Source organism: Penaeus japonicus, unplaced genomic scaffold, assembly GCF_977035675.1.
Source record: "Penaeus japonicus unplaced genomic scaffold, GWHDUDI00000001_assembly GWHDUDI00000038, whole genome shotgun sequence".
Lineage (NCBI taxonomy): Eukaryota > Metazoa > Arthropoda > Malacostraca > Decapoda > Penaeidae > Penaeus > Penaeus japonicus.
Window position 1 is genome coordinate 2566344 of NW_028234440.1, and position 7500 is coordinate 2573843.

The 7500-nt window shown below is 45.1% G+C and overlaps 1 protein-coding gene across 18 annotated transcripts in view; it reads left to right on the forward strand.

Moving 5' to 3' along the window:
• Window positions 1-7500, forward strand: part of LOC122259888 (uncharacterized) — a 205668-nt gene that overhangs the window by 74 nt on the left and 198094 nt on the right. For 16 of the 18 annotated variants that reach the window (XM_086533067.1, XM_086533070.1, XM_086533064.1 and 13 more), the window contains exon 1: window positions 1-38. This exon is cut by the window's left edge and continues 74 nt beyond it. The gene's annotated coding sequence lies outside the window, so the exon portion shown is untranslated. Of the gene's footprint in view, window positions 495-7500 lie in introns of all 18 variants that reach the window. The other 2 variants (XM_086533066.1, XM_086533065.1) reach the window with 2 other exon arrangements.

The window sequence follows — 7500 nt, forward strand, 5'->3', positions numbered from 1 at the left end:
GTGTCCCAGTGCTTCTGTGTTCAGTGGATAACTCCTTGGTAAGAGCTCTCACGCCCCTGGAAAGGAAAGCCTAAGAGCCACGAGTACAACCCCGCGGTCGCCTCGAAGGAGCGCGGAGCCAAGTCCCTCTTAAGACAGCATCAGCAAAGTTCGTGAAATTCTGAAAGGAAAATCGAAAGATGCAAAATTTTCGGTGATTGTTTTAGAAGTGGCCCAACTGCTGAACCCGAGACGTGTACACTTGTCCCGTGTATGGATGAGCAGCCAACGAAAGCTAAGCCATTACGGTTGATGAGCAGAAGTCAAGTTGACAGTTGACAGCAAGTGGCTACTCTCTCCCTCCCTCTTCCTCTCTCCTTTCGCCCGGGTGATCTGGTTATTACAGTGCACGACCCTATATTGCAAACGGTATATAAGTGAAACAAGTGACTCAGTGATTTTTTTTCTCCATCGACAAGCAATCTTCAGGCAACGAAGGATCTCTCCAGACGCAAGTACAAACTTATCTATCTTGTAGTATCACTCGCCAACATTTTTTTTTTTTCTCTCCAGCATTCGAAAGTATTATCACAGATTTACTATCAAGCGAAACGTGCTTGATTTAAGGTTTAATTTAGAAGACGGCTTATTTAGTTTCGTTTGACTAAATAACACATCACGACGCAAGTGATTTCAACGCTCGCATAAAAAGTGATCTTAGTCATTTTCGGTCTTTGGCAGTTAAAAATAAGTTAAGTCATCGACTTAATATCAGGAGAACATGCAACCGTCTCCTTTACACTTTAGGTCTTATGAACTAGTCCACTTTAGAGATGGAAATTGACAGTGACAGGGGCAAAATGTACATCTCTTTAGATGTACATTTATTTTACGCTTTTCTACAAAAATCGTGCGATCAGTAAAGTACATTAGACAGGTCTTGTTCTTTTTACCGACATTCTTATCGACGCTGTAATCTGTCCCATTCGCCGTCGCAAGTGCTTGCAACGGCGCGCATTATCACAAGCAGACTAAAAGACCACTTGCTTTCGAGTGCGGGGACCTCAGCACCCACCGGGATCGCCACGAGAGTACGAGTATGAAGAGTAGGACCTTCCATAGCCTCCAGGGTGCATGAGATGGCCTCGATCCAGTATTTAGTCTATAAAATTCTATATATGTAAAGTAGTTGAAAGTTGCCTCACAAAAACAAGGGCTAAGCCGGGGGATGGTGTCCTGTCAAATCTTTATGCCTCGTGATTATCCGCAGATCGTGGCTTATCAGATAAGGCGCTCTTATTAGTCCAAGCTCGTCACGTACGATGAGGAAACCCATCAAGTGTGGTTGGCTTTGTAGAGGCGGATGCTTCCCTCGCCGTGATTTGCATAGGGAGATGGATTGTCTCAAGGGGAAAGAGAGGCACAATATTGCAGGTTTAATGGGATCGAAATAGAATAGACTGTGCAATATGTAGGTTCACTCATAGAACGCAAAGATCACAACGAGAGCAAGATCTCCTTCCGAGCGACGGAGGAGCAAAAGTCTATCTCCTCCTTCGTAATCTGCGACCGAAACGAAGACCCGGATGAAGAGGGGAAGAGACCAAGGGAAGGCAAAGGAGGCGTCGAAAATCTACGCGTTTTGTGCGCCCGGTTACGCGTCTCCGGAGCTAATTCTTGCCCCGAAGTCCATTTCTTTAATGCACGGTCTCGCGAGAGCTCTGTTCCTCGGGCTTTGTAATTTCGCGCGATTAGACTCTCTCGGTGCGATATCATTTCGATTCCGGGTAATGGAGACGTGTGGATTGCTTTTTTATTCTTGCTATTAATGAGTGTATCTATTTATGTATTTTATTAAATATATCTCTTTAGTCACTGGCCCATGATTTCCTAGCATTAGATTTGCTACAGAAAAAATCGTGAGGTGATCGAGTATTGATATGATGTTATACCAAACGAGTGTGTGTTTTCGTGTTCGTAAAGTCCATTCGTAAAGTAAAGTAAAGTAAAGTAATCGCTTTAAAAATGATTCGATCGGTAGTTCTGCCTCGTATGAGATGGAGATTTCTAATCCAAGAACGAAATGAAAGTTTAATTAGAAACTCGTTGCGCGGGAGATTAGACTATGATGATACATATTGACACTCATTCGGGTCATTGGTCACATGCAAGAAGGCTAGCAAGCTTTCGTGTTGACTTGAATTCGGTTTACGAATCCGGCGACCTAGCGCTAGATCAGGCCGTCCTGGCGAGGAAATTCCGTTCGCCAGAGCCTACACGCGCGCAGGCCTTCGTAGGAGCCCTCCTTTCCTCTCTCCAAGGGGCGTGCACCTGGGGCGACTTCCTGCCCGGGAAGGAAACAACAGTCGCCAGTGTTAGATAAAATAACAACCGATTCCGAGCGGGCGCCTCATCTACTAAAATGTATTCAGCTATGATGACTTGGAAATTACCCTCAGTTAACTGCCCTTTCCCCCCCTCCCCTTTCCCCCCCCTCCTCCCTGGACCTCCCCTGAGTCGCCTGTCCCCCCCCCCCCATCGTACCCCCTACCCTGCCCTTACGCCGAAACACGTGCCCATAGTCAGCTGGAATTATCTGTCGCTTCACATCTGTCGCGCTGGGCTGACGAGGCGCCGCGCGCTCTCCCTCCCTGTCAGCGCTCTGTTTTATGTCTTCGCTTCTTAGGCTGATTGTTATTATTTGTCTCCGTTATTATCATCACTGTTATTACTGTTACTATTACTTTTGATATTACTATTGATATTACTATTACTTTCCCTATTACTATTACTTTTGATATTACTATCACTTCTCCCATTACTATAGCTATTACTATTACTATTACTATCACTCTTGATATCACCATTACTATTACTATTACCATTTATATTACTATTACTTATGATATTACTTTTACTGTTACCATTAATATAGCTATTACTATTACTATAACTCTTATCATCGCCATTTATGACTCTCTCGCGAGTATCACCCAATGAAAGTTTAAATTCCTGTCGTCATTGCCAAATGCTGTGTCTGTATATGTGTGCAATTTTGGCGTAGACTCTTTGCAAATTGGGTTTGCTGTCGGCTGCAGAATGCAAGACTGCAGGCTGTGTAGCTCGCTGACCGAAAGGGGAAAGGGAGAGGAGGTGCGAACAGGACCCGGGTGAGAGGGGGAGGGGGGTGGGCGGGGGAGGGGTACGCGAGGGTGGTCTGGGCGGACATGCTAACTGGTAGGGCACGGACAGTACCACCTGCTTGTGACTGTGTCCAGTTCAATTACCTGTAGCGACCGCTCTAATCAACCACCTCCCCCTCCCTCCCCTCCCTCCCCCTCCCTCTCCTTCCTCTCTCCTCCTCCTCCTCTTCCTCCTCCTTCCCATTCTCTCTCTTTACCCACCCCTCCCCCCTGCCCTCCTCCTCACCCCTGCACCCCCACCCCCACCCCCACCCCACCCCCACTTTTTCATGGGAATCGAGAGAGAGAGAGAGAGATAGAAAGAAAGAAAGAGAGAGGAGGGAGGGGGAGAGAAGAGAGAGAAAGAGAGAGAGAGAGAGAGAGAGAGAGGTACATTTTCGTATCGGTTCAGGAGACAAAACAATGTTTATAGTCATTAGCATAAACGCGAGATTAGCGCCACTGTGCTCTGGGTCGGCCATATTTGCTTGGTGTTCCGTCCTACTCGACCCAAAAGGATAGATGGGATGGGGAGGGGGGTGGGGGTGGAGGGGGGGGGCTAGTGGGGATGGAAGGGGGAGATGGAGGGGATGGAGGAGGAGCTAGAGGGGTGGAGGGGGGGGCTGGTAGGGATGGAAGGGGGAGATGGTGGGGATGGAGGAGGAGATGGAGGGGATGGGGAAGGGGGGGTGAGGGGGGAGACGGCAGTTGGGGGGGGGTTAGGTTGTTGACACAAGGAGAGAGGATGATAGTGGGGGGGAGGGGGAGGGATGGAGGGAGGGATTGACTCCTGTTAGTATCAGTGTCGGATTTACGGATCTTCGAGGATTAGCGAAGGATTTGTCGGGTATTTACACTCACCTTCCTTTGCTTGTTCTCTCCTTGCGGGATCGATTATAGGATACTGAAGGATTTGCCAAAATAAGATGTCCGGCGCAGAGGGCTGAGAGGGAGATGCTTGGCGACGGAGGAAAATCGGTAATAAGGGGTTGGGGTCGCGCTGCGAGGCGCTCCCGGCGTCGGCGCCCGAGACGCTGCGCCGCGAGGGCGGGAATCGCTCGCGCCGCGGGAATTTCTGCCTAATTACTTGTTTGTATATATATATATATATATATATATATATATATATATATATATATATATATATATATATATATATATATATATGAATGTATGTATGTATGTATACAAATATATATGTATATATATATACATATATATATATATAGAGAGAGAGAGAGAAAGAGAGAGAGAGAGAGATATATATATGTGTAAATATAGATAGATAGATATATAGAGATGTTAATAAACATATAAACTCTTATGGAGAAAGATACATACACACGTCTATGCATAAATAGATTGTTCGATAGATGGATAAATCTATTAGGTTGAGATATAATTTATATATACTTTTCTGGCCTCATACCTGCTTCCCGACGCCCAGAAACCGCCACGCGGGACACAACGGTGGCTAAAAGATGGGGGTGGCGGTGGGTGGGGTGGGGGAGGGGGGTCATTACTTTCGATGGAGAGTATATAAAAGTCCGCCCACGCATCTCTCTCTCTCCCTTCCACTCCCTCTCCCTCCCCCTTTCCCTTTATCTCATCCTCTTCCTCTTCCTCTCCCTCTCCCTCTCTTGCTCTTCCTCTCTCCCCTCATCTTCTCTCGCACGCTCATGAGACCGGACACAGGAAGTCATGAGGGAGAGAGGGAGAGATATATAACCCTTCCTTTCGTGGTGATGCAAATATGAATATGTTATATTTCCACTCCCTACCCCCCCCCCTTCTCTCTCTCTCTCTCTCTCTCTCTCTCTCTCTCTCTCTCTCTCTCTCTCTCTCTCTCTCTCTCTCTCTCTTATTATTATCGTTATTATTATTACTATCATGATAATTATTGGCATCAATATTATAGATAATTTTTGTTATCGTTTTCATCCTCATCTCACAATAATCATAAACTATATCTAATTACATAAAGTCACGAAAGGGAAGTAGAAAGCGCAAACATAATTTTTCAAAACGTGAAATAAAAATGAGTAATAAAATGAATTAAAAAAACAACATAATGTCTTGCTACGTACAGTTGCATCCGGTAGATAATAAACGGGAATTATCGTGAGTCATAATGATTTTGAATAATTTTGATTTTGAATTGGTCGTTGTTGTTTTCGTTGCAATTAGCATTCTGATTTATTGATACTGTCGTTGGAGAATTAAGATCAACATTACTGCGAGCATAACTTTTAGGGATGATTCTTAGTTTTGCCTTTTGGTAATGTTGAAATTATCGTAATTGTTTTAATGTTTATTTCGTTACTGATATATCATCATTATCATTAATATTATTATTAATATCATTATTGTTATTATTATTGTTATTATCATTATTATCATTATTATTATTGTTATTATTGTTATTATTATTATTGTTATCATTATCATCATTATCATCATCATCATTATTACTATTATTATTGTCATTATTATTTCTATCATTATTATCAGTATCGTTTTTTATGGATATCATTATTACTACCATTATCATAATCATTATTGTTATTATCATTATTATCATTATTACTATTATTATTACCATCATTATTATCATTATCATCCTTATTGAGAAAGTTTCTACAGTAGAAAGTTAACCCTTTCCCAGCACCCCCCTACCCCTTTCCCTACCTCTTACCCCCCCCCCCTCTCCCACTTGACATAAACCACTCTTCCTTTGACACTTCTTTCCTCTCTCTCTCTCCTTCCTCGCCCTATTCCATCTTCCCTCCCCCCCTCCTCTTTCCTTACCAACCCCACCCCCACCCCTCTTCCCTCCCTCCTTCACACCCCCTCCCACCCCTCTTCCTTCCTTCCTCTCCCTCCCTCCCCCCTCCCCTTCCATCCTTCCCACCCCCTCTCCCCCCGCCCCTCTTCCTTCCTTCCTTCACCTGAGGGCGCGGGCGGAAGCGGGCGCGAAGGAGGGTGTGGACCGCCCATTACCGCCGACCAGTTCCGCAGGATGCCGGACTGCGGCTGCGGCGCTCGGTGCGGCGCAGGGGCGGCTCCCCTTCTCCCTTCACCCGTTGCCGCACCGCCTGCCTGCTTACCTGCTTGATCCTGCCACCTGCCTGCACGCACGCACGCACGCACGCACGGAGGCCTCTCGATGCGTCCCTTCTCTTTGTTGTTTTGTTTAGATCCTTTTTCTTATCCTCTGCTTTTCGTTTTTGTATCTTGTCTTATCATTTTACATTGTTATTGCTGTTGTTAGCATTATTATGATTATACCTCTTCCTCTTCTTTTTTTATGATCATCATCTTCTTCTGCTTCTTCTTCTTTTTCTTCTCCTTCTCCATCTCATCATCATTATTATTATTGGTTCTCTATCAAATTAAGGGTTAAAAAAAACGTGTTTGCATTCACTCCTGATTCTGTTTGCCCTTTTTGGTCCCCGTCCTGCACCCTCGCAATATTCGAAGCCGATGAGTAGACAATTTTAAGCTCCGACCTTAGAAAAAAAAACTAGAATCAACAACACCAAATTTTCGCAGCTACTTTTTTTGTATCTTCTACTCCTCATCTATTTATTTTTATATTTTCTTCTTCTTAATTCTTTCTCCTTTTCTTTCTTTTTTCTCTTCCTCTTTCTTTCTTCTTCCTCTTCTTCTTTTAGTCGTAAAAACTAGAATCAACAACACCAAATTTTCGCAGCTACTTTTTTTGTATCTTCTACTCCTCATCTATCTATTTTTATTTTTCTTCTTCTGAATTCACTTCCTTTTCATTTTCTTTCTTTTTTTCTCTTCCACTTTCTTTCTTCTTCTCTTCTTCCTCCTCTTCTTCTTTTTGTCATATATCTCCCCCCTCCTCTCCCCTTCCCTCTTCCTCCTCTACTCCTCCCCCCTTCCTCCCTTCCTCCTCCCCCCCTCCCCCTGGAACCCTCCAGGACCTCAGCCCAGTTTCTCAGCGAGCAAAAGACAGGTCGGGATGAGAGGTCGGCCCCGCCCTCTCCACTCCCTCTGTCCAGCCCACTTCCACACCTCTCCCCTCCTCCTCCTCCCCCCCTTTCTCCCCTGCTCCCCAACACCCCATTCCCCCTTTCTCCGTTTTCTTTGGCTTCGTAGAAAACGGGAATTGGTTGGTTGAGTGCACCTTTCGCCTCCCTCTCTTGTCACCCACCTCCTCCCCCCCACCTCTTCCTCTCTCCCCCCCCCCTCTCTTCACCTTTTTTCCTCCCTCCTCATGTCAGGGGTTATCTTTTTTAGTATCTCTTCGGTATATCTTTGGTATCTCGTTAGTATCTCTTTGGTATCGTCTGGGGGATGGCACTTTTGTATC